This window comes from Schistocerca nitens, chromosome 7, assembly GCF_023898315.1.
Source record: "Schistocerca nitens isolate TAMUIC-IGC-003100 chromosome 7, iqSchNite1.1, whole genome shotgun sequence".
Taxonomy (NCBI): domain Eukaryota; kingdom Metazoa; phylum Arthropoda; class Insecta; order Orthoptera; family Acrididae; genus Schistocerca; species Schistocerca nitens.
Genome location: NC_064620.1, coordinates 252,962,150 through 252,989,425, shown reverse-complemented (window position 1 = coordinate 252,989,425; position 27,276 = coordinate 252,962,150). Strand labels below are relative to the sequence as shown.

Genomic DNA, 27,276 nt, shown 5'->3' with positions numbered 1-27,276 from the left:
AGGATCGGCTTCTATGTAGAAAAGTAGCTGCAACGTTCAGCTAGCTGTTGAAAATAAAACTGTTTCGGTTTTTACTGTGGTTTACATTTCGCGACCGATCGTTCCTTGCTTTCCAAATAGTACCCGTAGAATTGTGAAATGGGATGAATATTATTGAAATAAACTGTAGTTCAAAACAAGTTAAATAAATTTGTGGAGTGAGATAATGTGTCAGGATTGTGCAGCAGAGCCACAACGTCGCTTACCAAATTAAAGAATTTGGGGAAATGTAAGACCATATTTTATCAATATTTTTCCTTACGCCCGTATGAATGTGCCAAATGAAATGAACAGTTAGTATGTATATTTTAGGATACTTGTATCCCAGGAGGTTACATCCCTGATAGGTACCGTAGAGGTCACTGTTTTGACACGTCCGAAAGGGGAGTGAATTACGGTGGCATTTGAAGAGACAGTATTCCGCCCACATGGCTGCATGCAGCATAATTGGCTGTGGGCATTCGCCGTCAGCAAACATCTCATCATCCAACGTCGAACTGCCGCACTGTTTTATGTGGGGTTGGCGCGCTGCCAATTAACGCACAGACATGCAGCAGATATTTGCACCGCGCTTAACCGTAAGCGACAGGCGTTATCGTGGCCCTATTGATCACGAGTGTGTCCACCCTAGCGACCAGTACAAAGGCGGCTCATTCTGATACACCTCATATTATCCACGTGGATTGCAATTATAAACACTCTGGTAAAAGGTACTCCTTTACAAAGCTTATTTTCTGACTTTTCTGTAACTCAGTAATTTTGTATTTCATCGTAACACCATGAAACTAGCAGTGTGTAATAGCTGTACTTGCTGTAATTCTTAAACAGCTAATTTTGTACTGTGTTCCACTCCATACGTAACACATGTACCTTGTATATATGAAAGGTCCAAATTCTTATACAGTTCGCAGCTAGTGGTCTAGAGCTTGGCTGCTTCTATCTTATGGGGTCTGGGATTCGATTTCCGGCCTAGCTGGAGATTTTTTCCTATTGTACTGGGTGTTGCGTTTCCCTTGTCATTAAAGACGAGCCCAATTCGCCGAAGTGGTGTCCGACCTGCTGAAGATGGAGTCTCGGAGTTTCGTGCCCAGCTATGGCCTTACATTAGCTAAATTTTTCAAAATTTTAATATTCAGTTTGTAATTCACTGTGTAATAATAACAGTAGTGAAAATAGCCCATGTAGAATAAATTTCTTCAAAATTGATGTTAACTAAAACCATATCTTTTTCAGAATTCGAACCCACAAGCAACTATCTGTTTAAAGTGTTGTACATTATTTCAGAGTCCTCATTCTCTAGTTTCCAGTAAAGTTTCTGTAACTGAAAAGTTTTCTGTGTTCAAAAATATTTTGTTAGGATTGAAAAACAACAGCCAAATAGTTGCAGAATTAAATGTTTATCAACACTTCACTCTGGTTTCGACAAATATAAAATTGTCTTATTCAGAAGCGAATGATCTCATAGAACCATATACTGAGAGAAACGGTTGTTGAAGCTGATAGGCTCTTGTCTAGTACAGTCTGCCTGTCAACCACAAATATCAACAGTTAAAATGCATAGCTGAAGGTATTGGACCAATACTGTAGGGATTTGTCGTGCAACTTTTAAAAATAAAACCCAAGTGTCATTGTATCCACCAAAAATTTAGTATGGCTTTGTCGTAAAACTAGTGTCAGCTAAGTCCACTGGCACTTGTGTTATATTTTTAAAAGTTTTACGACGAATCCGTACAGTATTGGGCCAGTACCTTCAATTATGATTTTAAATATTTTGGTCGTTGACATGCACATTGTACTTGACAAGAGCCTCTTAGCTCCAACATAGGTTTTCTTTTTAGTATGTCATTTGGCGAGACCATTACCTCCTGAAGAAGACATATTTCATGTTTAAAATTCAAAAATTCCAAAATTTCTTATGCCAGAACGTTCGAAACTATAAATGCAATCAATTCCCGAATACAGTGTTACAGTTTAGCAGTCTCGATTTTTCTGTTCCCAAAAAAACATTTATTTTTACTGAAATAACGTGTTGGCCTGCGAAATACGTAAATTAGAAAATTTAACTTTGCAGAAAATTCTTGAGGGGCTTTTGTAGGTCCAGGTATACGCCATATTTTCCGCCTCATAAAATAACACCATTACTTCTACCAATTTAAGAGGATACACCTTTTGGTTATACAAATTTTCTTCACTACTACCTAACGTGTTTAAGTATTATTTTAACTTACTCTGTCTTTTATGTCAGGATGTGAAATATAACAGTTATGCCGTGAATTGCGGCACGCTGTGTTCATAACCGCTACGAGGGGCGTATCCAGAGTCGGCCAGGCGGCTTGTGGCCCGGAAGTCGACTCAAGTGCGGCAATCAATGGCCAGCGCCGCCATGCTGGATCTGCGAGAAATCTCAGCTGGAGAAGGCAGGGTCCGCAGAGAGCCAGAGCTGAAGCACAGCAAGCGAGCAAGTCCGGCGGGAGTCATCTGTACAGAGAGAGCGGCATGTTCACAACGCCAGGAGTGAGCGGCAGCGTAGTTGAGTCTGGCCCTAAGCTGCGGCGACTTGTTAGCAACACAAACCATCGGTTCCTGTTCCCGGTGAGCCGTCTTCACTTCAGGGAAGTTCGTACTGACGGCACACAAGCAGATCTTAACAGTGGTGTGTGCTTCTGAACAGCATTACACTAGAACAGTGTTGCGGCAGGTACGATCACTGGAACATTACTACGCAGGCGACTGTGTCTGTCTTTGTTTTGAACCGTGTCGTTTGCCACGGTGCCTGTTTTTCCCTTGGTTTACTCCTGTTTGGAGTTTCCGCGCTTTTCTAGAGGGCGTTGCAGGGCCTCCGCGAGCGCGTTGCTAGCGCGCCCGCTGGGAGGGGGCGCTGTGTGCCGTGCCCAGGGTGGAGGAGGCAGTTGAGACGAGTGTTTGGCCCTGGACGACCGTTCTGCAGCGGGACGCTCGGTGCCTCTATGCTAAGTCTGGATGGACCCAAAAACCCGGGGCGTGAGGACACAAGAGGCCGTAAACCTGTGGACAACGTTCGGTTTCCGTTCATGGGCTGGGGAAGCTATGAAGTCCGTCTGCGGCTGCCAATAACATCCGGACGGTGGTCTCGTCACTGAATGTAATATTTTTCATCTAGTTAGTGCAATGGCCGTCGTCTGGCGGGGCCAGTCTCCCGGTGTTGTGGGAGCTATTCATAACTGTGTGGCAACGTTTCTCTGCCTTGAGTTTGTGGTGAGTAATTGCCTTGCATGTGTGTTACTGCCCCCTTGCATGATGGTGCATTTGTACGCCATACTGACTTAAGGCGCGCGTCGTAAAGAAACAAAAAAAGAAAAAAGTATTTTTGCTGTGGACCATCTACAAACCGCTGTTTTCCCATGGACGGCGTAGGTCAATGTTTGGATAAGCACGTTGTAAAACGTTAAATAACCTAGTACTGCCTGGCGGAGAGATACAGCTAATTAATTTTATGAATGTATGAAATGCGAGATTATGTTAATGTTCGCCAATATCTGTTGTGTTTTAGTACGTAGGCATATTTAACTTTAGTCGTTATTGTGTATATATTCTTGTCTTCAAGAGTTTAGTCTACGTGGCATTTAAGTGCTCTATTTAATTATATTTAAGGTAGTGCCAGAGTTTCTATTTGGCAATCCGCCTAGCCACGACTGATGTTGGTTTCCCGGTCTGTCTGAAATGTTGGGCTTATTGGGCAGAGACCGTTGTTGACTTGCTCTCATCAGCTCCGAAGTCCCGTATTGATACTACGGCGGTAGTTGTGCCCGAATCTCATTTGCAGAGGTTATCAATTGTTGTGAGCACGAATAAAGATACCTTTGCCTCTATAATTTTCGTCCGATGGCTAGCAAGCTTTGGTTAATGATTAAAAATCGCCGACTGGTCTTCATCCAACCTAGTGGCTCGTGTTAGACGAGTTCCCTTTCCACTTCGGGTAAATGTTTCCTCCTACTGGTGCAGCCATCCTCTTTCCCGAGCCACGCTGGGGTAAGATTTGCCCCAGTGTCTATTGCCGCTCAATGTTCCAGGAGAAACAAATAAGAGGTTAATTATCTATCTACTCCACCGTTATGCCCAAGAAAGGCGAATTAGAGTAGTTCTATATAACTTAAGTATTGTACACTATTAAGATAGTTCTAGGTTTGGAGAAGTTGCTGTTTGGTAAAATTTAGCCTTCTATGTCGGTAATCCGGCGTATCGCACGATCCAACATTGTTACAGAACTGAAAGGTTTGGTTTTGATGAATTTGCTGAGACTTGACTTAATTATTTGCTATTGATGTTAATTGCTTTAAATGAATCTTCTTTAATTTCTGGTTATAATTCTTAATGAGTGGTCGTCCTTAACGGTGTAACATTTAATGTACGTCTGATTGTCCCTTATGTCACCTATTGACTTCATTCAGAGACTGAAAAGGAGATCCTTGCTCAAGTTTATGGGACTTTATTAACTGTTGATCTTTATTATTTATGGTCTTACAAATGTTTGTTAAAAAGGACTACTTTTATATTCCTATTGTTTATTAAGTAATTCTTAAGTTATATAGTAAATATTACGAGTGAAAATAGTCTCTCATTGTTACACTTGCTTGTTCTGTGGTTTGCACTGAATGGTGTGACAATAAACGCTAAATCTAAAGTGAAGCGTTGCGGAAAATTAATCCTTTCCCTTATCATTACCATTAAAGATAACTGATTGTTTGTCGCTTATTATAGAAACTGGTGGGAGAATAGTTTTATTGACCCTGTAGAAAGAGTACATCAGTTTCAGCTTAAACTGCACTAGTTCAGCTGTCATAATGGCGTGCCCGCTGCAAGCCAGGCGGTGTTGCGTGAAGTAAGTTTCAGTACGAGGAGATTCTAGATTATGTGATCAAAAGTATCCGGACAACCACAAAAACATACGTTTCTTATATTAGGTCCATTGCGCTACCACCTACTGCCTGGTACTCCATATCAGCGACCTCGGTAATCATTAGACATCGTAAGAGAGCAGAATGGGGCGCTCCGCGGTACTCATGGACTTCGAGCGTGGCCAGGTGATTGGGTGTCACTTGTGTCATACGTCTGTACGCGAGATTTCCACATTCCTAAACATCTCTTGGTCCACTGTTTCCGATATGATAGTGAAGCGGAAACGTGAAGGGACACGTACAGCGCAAAAGCGTAGAGACCGACCTCGTCTGTTGACTGACACAGACTGCCGAAGTTGAAGCGGATCGTAATGTGAAATAGGCAGACATTTATCCAATCACACCGGAATTACAAACTGTATCAGCATCCACTGCAAGTACTATGACTGTTAGGCAGGAGGTGAGAAAAGTTGGATTTCATGGTCGAGTGGCTGCTCATAAGCCACACATCACGCAGGTAAATGGCAAACGACGTCTCGCTTGGTGTAAGGAGCGTAAACATTGGACGACTGAACATCGGAAAAACGTTGTTTGTAGTGACGAATCATGGTAGACAATGCGATCCGATGGCAGGGTGTGAGTATGGCGAATGGCCGGTAAACTTTATCTGCCAGCGAGTGTAGTTCCAACAGTAATATTCGGAGGCGGTGTTGTTGCGGTGTGGTCGTGTTTTTCATTGATGGGGCTTGCACCCCTTGTTGTTTTGCTTGGCACTATCACAGCACAGGACTACATTGATGCTTTAAGCACCTTCTTGCCTCCCACTGTTGAAGAGCATTTCGGGGATGGCGACTGCATCTTTCAACACGATCGAGCACCTGTTCATAATGCACAGCCTATGGCGGAGTAGTTGCACGACAATAACATCCCTGCAATGGACTGGCGTGCACAGAGTCCTGACCTGACTCCTATAGAAAACCTTTGGGATGTTTTGGAACGCCAATTTCGTGCCAGGCCTCACCGACCGACATCGATACCTTTCCTCAGTGCAGCGCTCCGTGAAGAACGAGCTTTTATTCCCGAGGAAACCTTCCAACACTTGATTGAAAGTATGCCGGCGAGAGTGGAATCTGTCATCAAGGCTAAGGGTGGGCCAACACCATATTCAATTCCAGCATTACCGACAGATGGCGCCACGGTCTAGTAAGTCATTTTCAGCCAGGTGTTCGGATACTTTTGATCACATAGTGTATGTGAATTAGACCCTGAGAGTGTACTTTACGCTGAGGTGACAAAAGTCGTGGGATATCTTCTAATAACGTGTAGGACCTCCTTTTACCAGGCACAGTGCAGCTTCTCGACGTGCCATGGACTCAACAAGTCGCTGGAAGTCCCCTGCAACAATACTGAGCCGTGCTGCCTCTATAGCCGTCCATAACTGCTAAATTGTTGTTAGGACTGGATTTTGGGCACCAAGTGACCTCTCGATTCTGTCCTATAAATGTTCAATGAGATTCATGTCGCTCGATATCGGTCGCCAAATCTTTCACTCGACCATTCTCGAAAACAGTCGCAAACAATTGTGTCCTGGCGACATTGTGTACCGTTCTTTGGGAACAAGTAGTCAGTGAATGGCTTCAAATTGTCTGCAAATAGCCGAACACGACGATTTCCAGAATTATCGGTTCAGTTGGACCACAGGATCCACTACTTTCCTCGTAAACACAGCCCACACCATTCTGAAGCTACCAACAGCGTGTACAGTGCCTTACTGACAACTTGGATCCATTCCTTCGTTGGGTCTGGGCCACACTCGAACCCTGGCATCAACTGAAATCTGGACTCATGTGACCAGGCAATGGTTTTCTAGTCGTCTAGGGTCCAACCGATTTGGTCACGAGACCAGGAGAGGCGCTGCAAGCGATTTCGTGCTGTCAGCAAAATCACTCGCGTCGGCCGTCTGCTGCCCTGGCCTATTACCGCCAAATTTCGCCGCACTGTCCTAGCGCATACGTTCGTCGTAAGTCTCACATTGATCTCTGCATTATTTCACGCAGAGCTGCTTCTCTGTAAGCAGTGAGCACATTATGCAAGCGCCGCTGTTCTCGGTCGTTAAGACTACGTTGTACAAGATGAGAGGTAAAGCCTGAAATTTGAAATTCTCGACACGCTTTTGACACTGCGGATCTCTGAATATTGAGTTTCCTAACGATTTCACAAATGTAGTGTCCCATGCATCTAGCTCCATCTACCGTTCCGCGTTCAAAGTATGTTAATTCCTGCCGTGGAGCCATAATCACTTCGGAACACTTTTCACATAAATCATCTGAGTACAAATGACTTGTCTGCCTCATGACTTCTATCACCTCAGTGGATTTTACTGTAAGTTAACCTTCCTGAGATCTAAATAGTTGGTCTTTTCGATTACCGGACCAGTTTTTGTCCTTTTGCTATCATTGTACAGGCTCGTTCCGTGCGGTTAAACTGCCTAGTTACTGTGGTCTCTTCTTGATTAGCTTGATTTTGTATTAGTTTTAGTGATTTTGTGTGTCGTTTCGAGTTAGTTTCTTTCGAGCTGTTGTGTCCTGAACTAGAGCCTAGCCGTTTTATTTTTGATGTCTTCCTCCCAGCTCGTATATTTATTAGTGGCAGTGTTGCCTATTATTGGTGCCCTCTTTTCCATTGTAAATGTACATTTATTTTAAGGGACAGGAGGTTTACTGTCTTGCCATGTTATGGTTAGACAAGTTAATGTGCATTTGTTAGCTTGAGTACTGGTGATTTTTCTTGTGTTTTTGTATAGCTACACACTTTGATTTGATGAAACAAGTTATTAATAGATGTGTTTAAAAGTTGTTACGTTGTTCTTAGTACATAAGAAATCTGTGATTTTTCTGTGTCCTTGGTCTGTTTTGCTGTTGCTGTTACAGAGATTGCAGTTAGGAAACTGCCAGGAATGAGTTCGCCCAGGAAGTTTCTATTCGCAGACAGGTAACTAGAGATACGGTGCCCGAGTTGTCCCAGAAGCTTCGTCACGTAGTGGTGTAGTCGCGGCTAGCGTCAGGCGAGCAGCGGGACGTACAATCAATTCCACAAGAAATTGTCCGCTGTTAAAGGAGTTCTGCTATTTGGGGAGCAAAGTAACTGATGATGGTCGAAGTAGAGAGGCTATAAAATGTAGACTGGCAATGGCAAAGAAAGCGTTTCTGAAGAAGAGAAATTTGTTAACATCGAGTATAGATTTACGTGTCAGGAAGTCATTTCTGAAAGTATTTGTATGGAATGTAGCCATGTATGGAACTGAAACATGGACGATAAATAGTTTGGACAAGAAGAGAATAGAAGCTTTCGAAATGTGGTGCTACAGAAGAATGCTGAAGATTAGATGGGTAGATCACATAACCAATGAGGAAGTATTGAATAGGATTGGGGAGAAGAGAAGTTTGTGGCACAACTTGAGCAGAAGAAGGGATCGGTTGGTAGGACATATTCTGAGGCATCAAGGGATCACCAATTTAGTATTGGAGGGCAGCGTGGAGGGTAAAAATCGTAGAGGCAGACCAAGAGATGAATACACTAAGCAGATTCAGAAGGATGTAGGTTGCAGTAGGTACTGGGAGATGAAGAAGCTTGCACAGGATAGAGTAGCATAGAGAGCTGCATCAAACCAGTCTCAGGACTGAAGACCACAACAACTACAACACCCATATGAAATAAGATACTGTTGATATAAATACACTACTGGCCATTAAAATTGCTACACCACGAAGATGACGTGCTACAAACGCGAAATTTAACCTACAGGAAGAAGATGCTGTGATATGCAAATGATTAGCTTTTCAGAGCATTTACACAAGGTTGGCGCCGGTGGCGACACCTACAACGTGTTGACATGAGGAAAGTTTCCAACCGATTTCTCACGCACCAACAGCAGTTGACCGGCGTTGCCTGGTGAAACGTTGTTTTGATGCCTCGTATAAGGAGGAGAAATGCGTAACATCACGTTTCCGACTTTGATTAAGGTCGGTTTGTAGCCGATCGCAATTGCGGTTTATCGTATCGCGACATTGCTGCTCGCGTTGGTCGAGATCCAATGACTGTTAGCAGAACATGGAATCGGTGGGTTCAGGAGGGTAACACGGAACGCCGTGTTGGATCCCAACGGCCTCGTATCACTAGCAGTCGAGATGACAGGCATCATATCTGCATGGCTCTAACGGATCGTGCACCCACGTCTCGATCCCTGGATCAACATATGGGGACGTTTGCATTACAACAACCATCTGCACGCACAGTTCGACGACATTTACAGCAGCATGGAATATCAGCTCGATGACCATGGCTGCGGTTACCCTTGACGCTGCATCACAGACAGGAGCGCCTACGATGGTGTACTCAACGACGAACCTGGGTGCACGAATGGCAAAACGTCATTTTTTCGGATGAACCCAGGTTCTGTTTACAGCATCATGATGGTCGCATCCGTGTTTGGCGACATCGCGGTGAACGCACATTGCAAGCGTGTATTCGTCAATCGCCATACCGGCGTATCACCCGGCGTGATGATATGGGGTACCATTGGTTACACGTCTCGGTCACCTCTTGTTCTCATTGACGGCACTTTGAACAGTGGACGTTACATTTCAGATGTGTTACGACCCGTGGCTCTACACTTCATTCGATCCTTGCGAAACCCTACATTTCAGCAGGATAATGCACGACCGCATGTTGCAGGTCCTGTACGGGCCTTTCTGGACACAGAAAATGTTCGACTGCTGCCCTGGCCAGCACATTCTCCAGACTCTCACCAACTGAAAACGTCTGGTCAATGGTGGCGAGCAACTGGCTCGTCACAATACGCCAGTCACTACCTGTACACGCCATCCAAGTTCTGTTTGACTCAACGCACAGGCGCATCAAGGCCGTTATTACGGTTAGAGGTGGTTGTTCTGGGTACTGATTTCTCAGGATCTGTCCACCCACATGTCAGTTCTAGTATAATATATTTGTCCAATGAATTCCCGTTTATCATCTGCGTTTATTTATTTTTATTTATTGATTTATTTAACCTGGCAAGATTAGGGCCATCAGGCACTCTCTTACATCTAACCAGGCATTCTACTTATTTTACATTCATATGTTTTAGTAGACATGTTAAACTACATCTAGTACAAAAAGTGAAATAAACAATTTGAAAGGTACACCTGGAAAAATACATACATATAGAGTTTATATTCTTAGATCATAAGTACTGTTATAATTAGACATTATTGAAGAGACAGATTTTAGATAGGAGTGCTGGCAGCAGGGAGTATGAGGGAGACTCATGGTGACGGGAGGAGAAGAATAGAGAGACATGATGAAACATAATTAAGGAAATACAAAGGAAAAGAAGATTGCGTGGCTAATAGAGATAGATGAAGGCATCTCAGGAGCAAGATAGGAGACGCTAGCTTTGCTATTTGACGGATGTGAGGATTGGCCTTGTACATCAGTTTTGTGGAGAACTTTATCAGGATGATAGTACGAAATGCTTCAGCTTCTTCTTAAAAGCAGCAGGAGATTGAATTTTGCGGAAGGTAAGGGGCAGTTTGTTCCAGAGGCGGACAGCGGCAAATGAGAAGGAGTTTGCAAAAGTTTTTGTTTTGTGAGTGGGCACAGTTAGGATACCAAATAAGAGTGACCTCGTGTTTCGATTATGATGACATGACAGGTTTTTAATCTCTGAAGCAAGGTACTGGGGTGCTTGCGCGACGAGGAGTCGGTGGAGTAGACATAGAGTGTGGTAGTCACGCAATTTGTCCGGCCGCAGCCACCCTAGCTCGGAGTATAAAGCACTAACATGATCATATCGGCGAATGTTGCAAGTGTAGCGCACATAGGCATTCATGGTTAGCTCTAGCCGTCTTTTGTTTTCACTACTCATGCCTTGTTGAATCACATCACAATAGTGGAGGTTCGGTAGAACGAGTGCTTGCACGAGCTGGCGTTTCAAGTCCTGTGGAAATATGTTCCGAAACTTTTTGAGAGCATAGAGACAAGCAGGCGTCTTTCGGCACACTGCGACTGTATTCTCCGCCCAGTTGAGATGCTCATCCAAAGTTACACCCAAGTTCTTCACTGTTTTCTGATATGGTATTGGAGTACCGTCGAGCAGAATAGGAGGTAGCCGTTCGCGGAAATCTGAACTTATTAATTTCTGATGGGCTATTAAGATTACTTGCGTCTTTTTTGCATTTAGTTTAAGCCCCAGGTTTTTCGCCCATGTCAGTACTGAAGACAGATCATCATTCATCTGAGCGATTGCAGTGTTTACATCTTCAGGTCTGACGCTTAGGTAGAGCTGGAGGTCGTCGGCATAGAAATGATATTTACAGGAGGACAGAACCGACGAAATATCGTTGACATATAAAGAAAACAAAAGTGGTCCTAAGACTGATCCTTGGGGCACTCCCGAGGAAACATGTTTCCAGGAAGATTTTTCATTTACGCAGACAACACATTGCTGTCTGTCTTTTAAGTAGCTTTCAAACCATCTCATTGCACTATCTGAGAAATTAAGCTGTTGCATTTTTCTGAGCAATATGTCAAAGCTAACAGTGTCAAAAGCTTTGCTGAAGTCCAGTAACGTCAAAATTGTTGCCTTTCGATTGTCGATGGCATATTTCAGGTCATCAGTTACTTTAATTAGAGCAGTGTTTGTGCTGTGATGTTTACGGAAACCGGATTGAAATTTGTCATATAGGCTGAATTCATACAAGTGTTCAGTGATTTGGTCATGAACAATATATTCAAGTGCTTTGGAAACAGCAGGCAGTATGCTAATTGGTCGGTAATCACTAGGCAGTTGCGGATTTTCGATCTTAGGGATGGGTCGAAGTAGGCTTCTTTTCCATGCAGTGGGATGTATTCCGTTCACGAGGGAAAAATTAAATATGTCAGTTAAGACAGGCACTAAGATATCGGCAACATTCTTAATCATGGTTATACCAATACTGTCGTTGCCTATTGCATCAGAAGAGATTCTCATTATTGCTTTTCTTGCCGTATTTGTTGTTACATGTTTTAGATGGAAGGTATCGTTGTTAGTTATCCTGTTTGGGGATTCTTGTGGATGGTAATTATCAGCTGTGCTGGTATTCAGAGGTGCAGAGAAGAATTCATTTAATTCGTTAGCTCACACATGAAAAGTAGTTTCCGATTTTGCCTTTCCGACCCCCAAGCTACGGAGATTCTTCCATAGAGTCGTGGGCGTCAGATCGCTGCATACAAGGGAGCGAGCGTGCCTGATTTTAGCATTGCGAATGCATTGTTTCACTCTGTTCCGTAGCTTTCTATATTCTTCGAAACGCTCGGGTTTCGGATCTGCCTTGAAACGCCTGTGGGCAGCATCCCTATTAGTCATCATTTGACGTAATTCAGCTGTCAGCCATGGAGCAGGAGGTTTTCTTACACGGATTGTGCGCACAGGTGCATGTTTATCATAGAGGGCAGTGAGTTTATCACCAAGTTCATTAATTTTGCCGTCGATTGTGGGTTTTCTGATTATTTGATGCCATGAGATTTCTGAGCAATCGGCTGTTAGAGCGTCAAGGTCAATACGTTTCATGTTCCTACAAGTTATGTAACGCGATTTGATCCTTGGGGGCTGCACAGAGTAGGCCAGGAATATTACATCATGTGCTGAGAGGCCAGGGGCCGATGTTTGACCAACATCTCTTACTTTGTCAGTCTGTTTCGTTGCGATTACGTCTATAAGAGTATGACTGTGCGCCGTATGGTGTGTAGGTTGTAATGGAAGAATGTTCATGCTATTGCAACTAGACAGTCTTCTTAGGTTTATTGCAGAGGGAGTGTCTCTTAGCAGGTCTATGTTCAAGTCACCCATTACGATGACATGTTCGTATTGACACTGAAGTGAATGTAATTCCGACTGAAAGGAACTCACTGAGCTTATTTTTGGCGGCTTGTACACGACGCCAGTCAAGAATTTCCGACTTTGTATATTTATTTCAATGAACATGAATTCAGTCTCTTTTTCTTCAGCAGGATTTGACGTACATAAGACTTGCGCTTTGAGATCTGTTCGTATATACGCGCCGACCCCGCCACCTCGCTTTTTTGATCTGTCTGCCCTAAGAAATGTGTACCCTGGGAGATGAAAAGATGCAGAGGATATGTGTGGTTTCAACCACGTTTCGGATAAGAGGATTACGTGGTAGTTTAGTTGGTTGAAGAGGAGGCTAAGTTCTTCGTAATGTGCAGGTAAAGACTGGATGTTGCAGTGAGCTGCTAAAAGCTCTGACGCGTTCCGCTGAGCAGCCTGGAGTAGGGTGGCAGACTGGTTTGCCCCATTGTTAGGCACTACCTGCCGCGAGGGGCACTGGCCGGTGCTTCCGCCAAGTGACATAACACAGGGTTGTCCGAGATTTTGCGCGCCCTGTTTGTGACACCGCGAGTGCCGAAAGAAAGGCGACTGCTAGAGATTTCCTGAGGTTGCGGGAGTAAAGAAAATGGATTAGTGGTATTCGGTGCAAGGAGAATATGACCAAAATAGTGACGGCTGTGTGTCACTGTGTATCCTCTGTCGTAAGAGGAGAAATGTAATCAGCGTATTTGAAACAGCTTAGGGTGGAAATAAGGGAAAAGGGAGTGATTTAAGAGGCTGATGCTGCCAGCAGAGAGAAGTAAGCTTAATAATTAATAGATTATCGTAGGAAGCTAGAATTAAATTGAAATTTACTAAAGTGATACTGGTAGTGATTATCGTAGGAAGCTACAATTAGATTAAAATTTGCTAAAGTGATACTGATAGTGATTTTTTTTATGAACAATTTAAACCGAAGAGATGGTGATTAATGAACTAAAGGAGAGACTAATAATTGCAATAGAACTATTTCAGAACTGAAGAGAATAAACTGAGAAAATGAAAAAAGTATTAGCAGTAACTAAAATTAAGTAATGGTTAGAGCTACAGACACAAAAAAAAAGTGAAAAGTTAATACAGTTACAAAAACAATTAGTTGAAGGTACAAATATGGGTATAATTAAAAAAATAATAAAATTACAAGACTATATCTGAGTATAGGGCTGTTACAATTTGCAAATGGTGTTAAGTTTGCACTTTTGGCTCGAGTAGCTTCACTTAACACTATTCAGTTCTGTCATGTTTGTGACTGTCTTCTTTCCAGCTGCTGTCTTAATGATTACTCTGCCATCCTGAGTCCACACATTCTGAAGACCGAAATGGGATATGGCACTGTTTAAAATCTTTAGCCGTTCGTGTGTCAGATCTTCCCTTATTGTAAGCCCTGTCCTTGCTAACTTCTTCTTCTGGGTAAAGATCTCTGCCCTTTTTCGGTACGAGACAAATTTAATTATTATTGGACGAGGTTTGGTGGCACCTGGTAGTTTTCGTCCCACCCGATGGCTCCTGTCAATGTCTGCCTTGGTCACTTCAACGCCTAATTTTTCACGCGCAACCTGTATAAGCAGGTTGTACGTGTCTTCTTCCTTATTTTCTACTACTCCAAACAGTCGTAGACTATTTCGCCTTTGGTACTGTTCTAGTTCGTCAGTTGTGGCAGATAGTTTCACTTCCAACTCTCGTGCCTTTTTCTCGTATTCAGACACAGACTTTTTTAGTGCTGTAATTTCGGCAATATTGGCCTCAACAGTTTCACGCATTTTGGCCAATACTGCTGCCGTTACAGCATTTGTTCTTGGTGTAGCAATTTTAATTGCCAGTAGTGTATATGTTTACGTGGAAATACATGTTATTACTAACTGCACAATTACCTAATAGTTAATGAAGTCGCTGCCATTATCGATTATAGCTTGGCACCTCCGCCCTCTCTCCGGTGTATCATCTATCGTTTCACCTACTTCGCAACGTATGTCTGACTTTCTAGGAATTTTAGCAGCAACTCCATATAAAACCTTTGCTCCCTTTTGATGACTCACAAGGAATATTGCCTTGTGACGCTTCAGATATTTTGCACTCATTTTAAACTGCAACCAATAAAACAAAACATTCAACTCTCACACTGTTTATCTATTCACTGTACAAAAGCGCATTGAGTACAGATGATGTCGCTGCGGACGTTATGTTTAAAATTATGGCGTAAACTTTCTTGTGGAACAGAGTGTACATAGCGGATGAACTGCAATACAGTTAGCACTAACTAAATTGAATTTTTATTGAGTTCTTGGAGGGTGAAGTGCCCTACCGGTCACAAATGAAAAGGTTACATGTTAGGGTAACACATTATTTGAATCGACTGCTCCACTTAAAGTTTCTAACTACCGATTGAGTGAATAGTGACGTACTTGAGATGCTTCATGCAAAGGTTGTTGCAAACAACTTCGGTACGGCATAGTAAGGCTAATTTAATCGTGGTGAAGGAAGATTGCTGTTAAGAAGATATCTGCGGTGGCGTCTTACATTATCGTTGGCGCCGTCTGTGTGACACCTCTTTCCGAAGAAGTCATTTTTGACGGCTCGCGATTGGATGACACTTGCTATTTAAGGAAGAAGTTGCCGTTTACCGGTAGGGGACTTTCGGGGAGAATCACGTGACGGAGAGTGTGCCGGTGCTATCTTTGAGAGGGCTGTGTCGCTGCAGACGAGTTGTGAGGCCGCTGATGAGTAGCGCTGCCGAGTGGGCAGGCAGTTGCGACGCATTCGCCGCAGTGTAGCCTGGAGCTCAGCTACTTGGACGGCAGACGCAAGGGGCCTGCCTGTTACTGCGGATCTGGGATTAACAGTGGCCGCGATAGGAGGCATGCTGCCCGTGGGCTGTCGGTGCTAGTACACGCAGATACGTCGCCTGCAGTCGTACACCGTGTCTCACGCCTTCGCAATAACTGCGCCCGTTGGGACTTTTCGAACGGTGAGCATCTCGAGCTTTTACTGCGACTATAAGACTGCGAAATTGTGTTAGGCATCGGTGACTGCTGATTCACGGTGTCAGTATCAGCAAGCTGTGTGTCATTTGGCTCGAGTGTGTTCAGACAGAACCCTCATACTACTGCCTCTCCGTGTGTGTGTGTGTGTGTGTGTGTGTGTGTGTGTGTGTGTGTGTGTTCCCTTAGGATAATTCTGTTACTTGAGAAAGAGGCACCTATTTACGGGAAGTGTTTCAAAAAACTTAATAAGTAACTTCACTACTGTGTATTAAATGTTACTGACGAAACTTAAAGCTATCAGTGCCAGATTACGAATCCTAATGCTGCACAGTCAGTTCTGCGTTGCGCTAAGTTGTAAAATGGTTCAAATGGCTCTGAGCACTATGGCACTTAACTGCTGAGGTCATCAGTCCCCTACAACTTAGAACTACTTAAACCTAACTAACCTAAGGACATCACACACATCCATGCCCGAGGCAGGATTAGAACCTGCGACCGTAGCGGTCGCGCGGTTCCAGACTGAAGCGCCTAGAACCGCTCGGCCACAGCGGCCGGTCGCTATGTTGCAGAGCAATGCATTTATGTATTCAGATTTCTAGAACCACTAGTTTCCATTTGTGAACTTAGTACCCCTTGCTTTAATATCACGAGCAGTTATTGGCTTGGAAGTGTTGTCACCGGGATAGTCGTAAGAGCCTCCTCACTTTTGGAAGGCACACTATGTGGCTTGCACCGCCATAAAATCTTTAGCGTTTTATTAGTGTCAATTTGTTAGTGTCTTTTAATAATTGTAAAGATACTGTGTTGGTCTCTCTTAGAACTTATTAAAACATTTTTGGCCCTTCAGGCTCAATTGGGTGCAACAGATAAAATTCTACATAAAGTGTTCTCTCAGCGTGGTCGAGCGGTCTAGGCGCTTCAGTCCGGAACCAGGCGGCTTCTACGGTCGCAGGTTCGAATCCTGCCTCGGGCATGGATGTGTGTGATGTCCTTAGGTTAGTTAGGTTTAAGTAGTTCTAAGTTTAGGGGACTGATTACCACAGATGTCAAGTCCCATAGTGCTTAGAGTCATTTTTGTGATAAATTTTTCTCGTTTATTAATATATCTGAAGAATGATAGTGACTGATGGCCTTTCTGACCGGCTCTTGTAATTAAATCAAAGATTTGCTTATTGGTCGGCTTGCTGCAATTAATTTCATTCTATGTTCCATTTGTAAGAGATTTTGCAGCAGCTATCAGTTGCGGTGACCTTCTTCAACCATTTGTCCAGCATTTTGCCATATTGTAAATTTTCGGTCTATTTATATTAATGTTAATTTTTTTCAGGGCACAATCCTTGAATAAGTGTCCATTATAACAAATTCATCTTAATGAAATTTATAGGTTTTGTCACCACTGCATGTAGTGTATGTATTCAGTGCTGCGATCTTAAAAATAAAGCTTTAGATACATTTGTATACTCGATTGGACTTATTCCACATCCAGCAACCTGTGTGCTCCACAATCACCTTTGAAGATGATTGTCAAGATCAGAGTTAGTGGACCATGGTGCAGAAGCAGTACATTGCAGTAAACAGTTTCTAGCTTACCTCACCGTCGTCTTCTAGGGATAATGAGAGACTAAGTGTTCTCGGTGGGTCCTATTCCTCGTATTGTGCAGTTTTAATACTATTTAGAATCGCTCAATTAGCAGAAGGAAGTGTTAAGGGTTACGGGATTTTGAACTCTTACATGTTTTGTATCCATACAGCAGAAAATGTTTGGTTCAAATTGTGGCCAGGGAAATAATATCAGGAAAAACTTGTACGAACAACACATCCCGGGTATTGTTATCAGTCGATTGACACTCACTGCAGGCGTGAATAAGGCGGAAGTGAGCCCTTTGGGGAGTATACGGAAAGGATAAAAGCTGCCACCAGCGTTTTGTCTTTTGTACGCCGAGCTAGAGGCGGTTTCAGACGTTTTGTAAGAAACTGGACTGATCGTGCACCAAGGTTACTCAACCGCTCGAAACATTCCAAAACTTGGAGGATTTGGCCCATAAATTCGAGGGTGTTAGATACGTTGATTAAGGCTTGAGGGTTAGGGGAGGAGCGAAGTAACTGGTGTGCATAAAGAAAACGGATGCACAGGTCTCAAGACGCGAGAAGGGGTAATTATTTAGTCTGTGGTACTCAGGAACACTTAAGTCATGATTGTCGGCATTTCGCTGGTTTAAGGCTAAGCCAGGGATTCGGGACTTCATACAGGCAATTAAATTAAGAGACGCTCAGAGGCTGTCAATCAAATTAATTGTACGCCCCGACGTTATTTGGATGACTGCGTTAATCCGCAATTGGGGACAGGACCGTTTTATGTTTAAAAAGCACTCCGTCTTCAGGCCACGAGTGGCCTACCGGGACCATCCGACCGCCGTGTCATCCTCAATGGAGGATGCGGATAGGAGGGGCGTGGGGTCGTTATGATGGTATTCTTGACCGAAGCCGCTACTATTCGGTTGAGTAGCTCCTCAATTGGCATCACGAGGCTGAGCGCACCCCTAAAACTGGCAACAGCGCATGGCGGCCTGGATGGTCACCCATCCTAGTGCCGACCACGCTCGACAGCGCTTAACTTCGGTGATCTCACGGGAACCGGTGCATCCACTGAGGCAAGGCCGTTGCCCCGTTTTATGTTTAGATTCTGTAAAAATTCAGACTTCTTCATTTTATCAGAATTATTTGTTACCGCTGGCTTCTGTCCAGCTGAAGGGAGGTGTGGACAGCAGAATACAGCTATACCATTTGGAGCTTGACTAGAAGGAACAACTAAATGAGTAACGAGTTTAATGGTGTGTTGATGGATAATTTGAGACTAACGAATCTACACATAGAACAGAGATAAAGGACACTGTTTCCGTCATGTGGTCACCTTATCTGATACCTCCACCGCAGAATGAAGGAATAGAGGGAATATACGAGGAGAGTGTCACTTGCCCCTCCAGATATCCGTATTCTACCGTCAGTATCTCAACTATTCGGCTAATCTAGGCCAGCTCTGGATTACGGGGAGCTGAACAAAGGTGGTCCTTTGTTCCATACCGTTACGTGACTTACATACTTGGTTTAGCTAGTTCATTGGTGCTCAAATTTTCACCGCATTTGATTTGAATCAGGCGTAATACCAAATTCAGTTGGATGAAGTACTGAAATCTATTAAGGTTTTCAGCACAGATTGGGATCTTTTTGAAATTAATTATGCTGCGTTTGACGTCACTACAGCTGCTGCAGTCCCGTCCCAGTTACTGGATCTATTGCTTTCAGATACTGTGTTTGTGTACCATTACCTGGATGCTTGTCAGTTTTAGCAGGAAATGGAAAGGACATGCTCAGCATAGGGAGAAATACTTCACTCGAAAAGTGTCTTTCCAGAAATATCGCTTTTGGGGCATTTTTCACCAGAGTCTCAGGTTCTTTCAAAAGGAAAGGAGTCGGACGCTTTAAATGAAAACCACTGAAGGGATCAAAATGTCAATGTCGTCCGTATAAGAAGGCTGAGGCCCCAAAGTCATCGCTAGAGGGGCACAAACGTATATCCACGTAATGGCAGATCGAGTATGTGCACGCGTTGACCATCCGCTGCACTCAGTCGTGCTGAAAACTAGGAAATCGAGCATTCAAAAGAAGATCAAAGGGATGCAGTGCGTTTTGTTGCAGCGAAAAGAATACAGGGAAAGGAAAATCATCAAAGAAGGGGAAAATGTACGGAGAGCACAGACCGTCCGTTGCAATTCCGATACTGGGGCAGTGGCTGTCACCGTAATTCGCCGTTTTCCAATAATGAGGGCTCCACCTGCTGGACAATAGTATACGTAATTCGATGTGATGTTCCAGATCGTGCGTCGTCGGTCGACGACATCCGTCCCTCCTTAAACCACTTGTGCCTCGCCTTGACCCTTGCGATGGATATGCAGTGCTCTTCGAAAACTTGTGCCATTCTTTGATGAATTTCCATTCGCCACTCTCTTTCCGATTTAAGCAAACATACTACGCCGCTGTACTATACGCCAAAATGAAATTTAACGTAGTGGTTTGTGTGAACACACAAGCTGTTTCAAAATGTATTTATGTTTTCGGTTGACTAACTACTGCAATATTGTTCTATTTCACAAACATTGCAAAAAGTTTTCTAACGATAAATTTCATTAGTATAAATTTAATAATTTTCGTTAGTGTAACTATAAGAATAAATTATTCTTCACAACAGAGATTACATTGTTAGCTTATGCACTGGCCCGCCAGATCACCAGACTTGCCGACAATCGAAAATGTGTGCGATATGGTGAAACGATGGGTACAGCGCTGTGACCTAGTGTCAACCACAACAGATGAACCAGATGAATGCAGCATGGATTGCTATATTATAGGACGCCATTCACGCCTTATTCGCGTCGATGCCATCTTGCATGGAACAAGTTATCAGGGCCCACGGCGGGCGCTGTGTCTGCTAGGCTACAGGACCCATAAATCATTCAAAAACACTCTTAATCGCATTTATTATTATTATACCGCCAACCCGTTTCAACCCGACGTAGGTGTCGTCTTCTGGGCGTTTACACCATTGGTCGACTGTTGGTGGTGTCACTCAGAAGACGACCCCTACGTCGGGTTGAAACCGGTTCGCGGTATAATAATAACAAATGCGATTAAGACTGTTTTTGAATAATTGATTAATCATACTAATCGCGGCTTCATCTCCCCAACCATGTTGTCCAAAAATCTACAGAACCCATGCTGAACCGAGGTGACTGAAATGCTAGTAATTTCTGCACAACATGTCCTGTTAATATGCAGGTCTTATCTAGTCGTTGGGTGTTCTATTTCTTCTGAACATGAGTGTATACAGTTAACACGACTAAACTGAATCTCTCAGAGTAATCCGCTGCAACGTTCACCACACGCTGCCAATGATGTGGGAGGCACTGACAGTGGACCTTCAGTGCGATCATACTGCACGACAACCCAAAACCACATAGAGCAGGTGTGTACAGTGGCAACTGCGACGCTATATTTGGGAAGAGTTGGAACATTCACCGTACTCTCACGACCTTTCACCATGCGACTTTCATCTCATGCGAAAGATAAAGGAACCAGCACGCGGTAGGTGGTTTGTGACGTGAGAGGAGATTGCCAATGCGGGACAACAGATGACTCTTTTCAGTCACGGTGCCGCAAATGGTAACGCAGATGGTATTCGGCGCGTTTTACATCGTTGACAAGGTGTGGGGAACGTTTCAGGGGACCACTTTGATGGCCTTCAGACTCAGTTTTATCATGTCAACTGTATATGTCCCCCACAGTAACCATTTTGTACCATGAAACCAGTATTGTCCTTTATACCACCGTACTAACAAGGGAACCTCCCCATCGCACCCCCCCCCTCAGATTTAGTTATAAGTTGGCACAGTGGATAGGCCTGAACACAGATCAATCGAGAAAACAGGAAGAAGTTGTGTGGAACTATGAAAAAAATAAGCAAAATATACACTCTGAGTAGTCCATGCGCAAGATATGCAACATAAAGGGTAGTGTCAGCTCAGGAGCATGGTGGTCCCGTGGTTAGCGTGAGCAGCTGCGGAAAGAGAGGTCCTTTGTTCAAGTCTTCCCTCGAGTGGAAAGTATATTTTTTTTTAATTTTCAGACATTTATTATCTATCGGTCCGTCCGTCCGATGCGCGGTAACTGCGCCGTAGTACGGGGACGCTGCACCTAAACAAACATCGAAACAAAACATATGTTTTAACAGAGCACAGGGAAAACTGTGCGACTGTGAAACTGTTGCATTCATTTGTTGCAGTTTAGGTGACAAACACTTATGTTTTCATCACTTTTTTGGGAGTGATTATCACATCCACAAGACACCTAAATCGGGCAAGGTAGATTTTACCCATTCGCCAAGTGTACAAGTTAGGTGGGTCGACAACATATTCCTGTCATGTGACGTACATGCCGTCACCAGTGTCGCATAGAATATATCAGATGTGTTTCCCTGTGGAGGAATCGGTTGATCTATGACCTTGCGATCAAATGTTTTCGGTTCCCATTGGACAGGCACGTTCTTTCGTCTACTAATCGCACGGTTTTGCGGTGCGGTCGCAAAACACAGACATTAAACTTATTACAGCGAACAGACACTTCAGTGATCGAACGGACAGGTCATAGCTTTGCGAAAATAAAGAACGTAAACCTTTCACTCGAGGGAAGACTTGAACCAAGGATCTCTCGTTCCGCAGCTGCTCACGCTAACCACGGGACTACGGCGCTCATGAGCCGATACTATCCTTGATGTTGCCTATCTTGCCCATGGACTACTCAGAGTGTATATTTTGCTTATTTTTTTCATAGTTCCACACAACTTCTTCCTGTTTTCTCGATTGATCTGTGTTCAGTTTTTCAAGGCCTATCCACTGTGCCAACTTATAATTAAATCTGAGTGGGGTGCGATGGGGAGGTTCCCTTGTAAGTATGTGGGGCACGATGTTCGCGCGTTCGTCAGTGTACCAACTTGTAGTTCCCTCTTCGTCCTTTCATCTGTATATTTCGGATTTTCCGGCCACTTTGGTACATGCAAGAAAAAAAAACATAGTTTCCATGACTTTTGCCCAAGCCGTCATATTTTGTCCGCGCAGTTTACGTTCCGCAGTCAGAGTACTCACGAAGTCGATGTCTATCGGTTTCCATTATCAGTATTTCGCTTATCTTTATGTATAATTCATTTACTTTCAAGGTTGACGTGTTAACGGTGAAGAAACTCTCTGGTTCACAGTTAGATGTAAGAGTGATTGACCTTTAGCACCCTCTTCAACAGCACCGCCGTGTCTGAGTTTTCGCGACCGACCGTAAGAAACGTGCTTAAGGGCGCTCGTGCAGTCACCTAATTTACTGCCGAGGCTGGCTGTAATTAAACGTGCCGTCGCTATTAGTTACAAAGGCAAGGAGGAGACCTGGGACATTATGATGGGGTGCTTAATGAATACAGCGTCGGATCAATAGGTTTCTTGTTTAAAGTGGGAAGAACAGTCGTTACAAACCCGTGTGAAGTAATATGAAGAGTGTTTCACATAAGTGAAGCCGTATATTTACTGAAGAGAAGGACAAAACGTTGAATAGCCCAATCGGTTAAAATATTGCTAATCAGACACAAGACTGTAGTTTAGAGTTTAATTATATCAGGAAGTTTCAAAACAGCACACTTTACTTAACAGTGAAGATTTCAGTCTAAAGAAAGATGACATTGAATTAAAATATAATCTGACATGACTGTGATATTAAATTAAATGTGAATTATTCCTACTGCAAAAAATGTACTTAACTTTAAACATCGGTTACATTTAACAAAAAAATCGCACTAACATTAGATAGTCACAAGGAATTCGATTATGTCGGAAACTGATTGTTCTTACTAGCCAACCGAGGGTGTGACGGGCCCTTTTGAATAAAATCACGTTTTTTGATTCCGTGGTGAATTTTATACACTATTATTGAATGACAGATGTGAAGATACTTCTGGGCAGTATGAAGCTTTTTCATACTGTGGCACGAACAGGAAACCCTGCCCTCGTTACGGCTCTTGTTCAAATCATGATCAATTAGTTTTCATCCTGTTAATGGATTTTTGGACAGCGTTTTGGCAGCAAAATTTGGTATATAAAGGAAAAATTTTGTTTGCATAATATTTTTCCGTGAACTTGCCGTTCTAATGTATGGTTTGATGCTGATGACGATGATGCCGCCCTCCGGGTTAATAATTCTCTATTCGAACCTCCTTTGGTAAACTACTCAAATGGATGTTGTCATCATAATAAAATAAAATCTGGCATTCTGCTAATTCAGAAATGGAGTGTTAGATATCTTAATTGGGTGGGCCGAGAAATTCATAGGTTAAAGTTAGGTATCGTGTGGATTAGAGAATTTCGTTATCAAGAACATAATTTCAAGTCAAGCTAACACAGGTTGACAAACACAAAATCATGTAGGCTAAATGCAGGAGAAAGTCTGACAATGAAGAAGAAAATATGAACCCTAGCAAATATTGTAAACAGCACATGGTACGTATCATCACAACCAAGACAGACACAAAGCCACGAGCGACATGGACGATGAGACTGAGACAACGTACGATGAGATGAAACAAATTATTCAATACATTAAGGGATATAAAAATTTAATTATGATTGGGGAGGGAAGTCATTAGTGGAAAAAGGAATAGAGAATAAAATAGTGGAAAAAGATTGCCTGTGAGGAATAAAATGAAGGAAGGAGCACCGGGTGAAATTTTACACAATGTTGCTATCGCTTAAGAACAATGAAAGAATATTGTGAAAGTGGAAGAGATCTGGAGATAACATAAGATGTGTGACAGATCATAAAACGGTAAGACAGAAACCAGATTTTAAACTGCAATACAAACAGATGTGTACGCAGAACATAATTTATTGGTTGTGAAATGAGTACAAAAAATTAGAAAAATACAAATAGGTAGGAAATTAAGATGGAACCTGGATAAGTTGACAGAACCAGAGACTGGTCAGACGTTCAAAGCAGAATAACAATTAGGCAAAGTAAGAACCTTTGAATAACTCAAGAGATTCTAGACTTAACCGAAGAAAGGAGAAAGGAATCAGTCAAACCGGAATACAAATGTATAACAAACAAAGCTGACAAAAACTGCAGAATTACAAAACAGAAATGACTAGAGAAGAAATGCATTGCACTAGAAGTATGCACGATTATAGAAAATGATAAGTGCCACAGTTAGGAAACTTTTTTAAAAATAATTGTAGCAAACACTAGCAGCTATATGAACATCAAGGCATCAGACGGCCAGTACTAAGGAAAGATGGAAAGGTTTAAAGAAGGGATATGCAGGAATTCTATATAAATGAAAGAACGTTGAAGGCAATATTACGGAAAGGGAAGAGGAGCTTGATGAAGAGTAAGTTAATGATGCAACACTGTGCACAACACCTGTCTTTTAGCGACTAGCATTTAAATCGGATGAGCCTCTACGTGAAGCTTTTCGCGCTCACGAAGCGAACCCATGACGAAACGCGCTGCTCTTCTTTGTATCTATTACTTCTATCAGTTCAGTCCCGGACTGAGAAACATTTCCTGAGTTCCGGTCGAACAAGAATTTAGTAAGACACCTCCTCCGTGAGCGGATGACGCTTCCAGAAGGTTCTCTCCATGAACATCATCCGCAGAAATTTTTCAAAGTTGGAATTGTCCATCAATAATTAAGAAATGGATGGTAGGTTCAATCGCGGCCTAACGTGTACTGAAGGTGATCAGCGAGGATCATGATTTAAATCTGTTTCTTTCTCCAGCACTATGCGAAACATTTATAAAAGGAGCAGTTTCCTTCGCCAGATATAGAAGTGAGCAGGAGTCGACAAGTCGAGAGGCGTGCCCTCTGTTGAGTTACTTCAGTTATATTTGCGATTCTGTGATTAATAATCTCCACGTATCTCATTTCATAATCCTTTCAAGACACTGTTGCGCTATCTCCTGTTCAGTTAAAATGTTACCGAAGAGATAATTCAGTATTTATGCCTTCTCTCTGCCATCCTTTATTTCATTTCGGAAATACCATTGCTTTTCTACATTAAAAAAATTGTGAATAAGTATTGTGGAACATTAAAGAAAAATTTCGCTATAAGTAAGAACCCTGTTCGATGCCCATTCACGTTCATGACTATTGCCGTTTTTACACAATGTGCTCTATCCTTCTTCCTTTCTTTTAAAATTCAAAACTGCACATTCAGTGTTCCTTTTCCTAAGATATCTATTGATCAGGTTCATTCGACTTCTTGCCTTCTTTTAGCTACGGTTAACATGTGAGATATAAAAGCCATTTCCTATAAAACTACACTGTGAGCTACAACGTACTTCTCACGAAGTACTACTTAACACCTATCGCCGTCCTAAATACTCCTAAGACGAATTCGTAGTTTTGTTCAATTACGGTCATGTTCAATTATTTGTTTTATACTGCTATCATTATCGTTATTTGTTTATTTGAAACACTGCTGCGCGTCGGGTGTTCCTTTTTTTTTTTTTTTTTTTCATTGCATGCATATTTAGCCGCTCGGGAGTAGCCGAGCGGTGTTGGGCGTTGCAGTCATGGACTGTGCGGTTGGTCCCGGCGGAGATTCCAGTCCGCCCTCGGGCATGGGTGTGTGTGTTTGTCCTTAGGATAGTTTAGATTAGGTAGTGTGTAAGCTTAGGGACTGATGACCTTAGCAGTTAAGTCCCATAAGCTTTCACACACATTTGAACATTTTTTGCATATTTAAACAAAAGTTACTGAAAAAATTAATATTTGATTGTATACAATCTCTGTAATAGCGTAAACTTAAGGCAGTCGCTTCTTCTAATATGTGATGGTGACGTCGAATCAGTATATCGGTTCTGTCAGTTGACCTTTGCGGCAACAACAGCTAGTTAGTCATTTGTTCACGACTGGCACTACTTATATTTAACGTATTAAACTAAGCTTAAGGCTTTTGAGTAATTTTGAGCTTTTAATTTCACTATTTTATTTACAGTGCTTGTTCGCCGTATTGGAGCAATATTATGAATGTTTGTGTGTAGTAACAAACTGAATTTTGCAGTTAGTTTCAGAAAGTACCGCAGAAAGATTTTCAGTTCGCAATGATTCCCGTACAGAGACACAACTGTACAATATAATATAGTGGTTCCAAGAGGAAATACCAGACAGATGATGCTTGGAACGCAGCTATCGTGAGACATCTGACATGCAGAGACAGTTTTAAGTATTCATTGCAACATACTGATGCAAAAATACTGTCTTATATCCATCTATGGCAATTCCACAAACAACTAAATGTAGCCCAATTACAATAGACCTTTTTCTCGCCATCCTCCTACCACCCCCGCCGGCCCCGTTTCTCCTCACCCCACCCATTTTTCTCACTAGAAACGACTGTATCAAGTTTACATTAGACATCAATAGTTGATTTAGATTATTGTGCCACCCATTGGTTTTTATATGTATGTAATAAAAGAGCCTCATGAAGAGCAAAACTTGTTCGAAACACGTTGCAGTTTAATTAATGTGGCTTATAGCAGTACCAAAGATATAATTTGTTTATAATAGGTACTGTACGAATACTAAGTCTCTATTGCCACTGTCATATTACTTACGAGATCCAGTTCTGCCGTATCTGCTGAGTTTCGAACAAGTCATTATCCATAAAGTTTCCTGTCGTTACTTACACCCTTGCCAGCATTTATTTTGCGGACAAACTGCTCATCTGTACGAAGGAGACGACACGTAGTGTGTGCGGCGCGGTCGTCAGAGCTGTGGCTGGCGTAACGGTTTTGTGTTGGCATTTCTTACTCGGCGGCCTTTATTTTGAGCTGTGCCACACGTTTGGTTTCCGGTCATTGACGC

General features: G+C 42.8%; 1 protein-coding gene and 1 pseudogene across 1 annotated transcript in view; both read right to left on the bottom strand.

The window, feature by feature from the left end:
- The window catches only part of LOC126195562 (neuropeptide FF receptor 2-like), a 410,293-nt gene that overhangs the window by 113,370 nt on the left and 269,647 nt on the right, over positions 1-27,276 (bottom strand). The gene's annotated exons all lie outside the window — the stretch shown is intronic.
- Positions 18,369-18,486, bottom strand: LOC126196021 (5S ribosomal RNA; annotated as a pseudogene).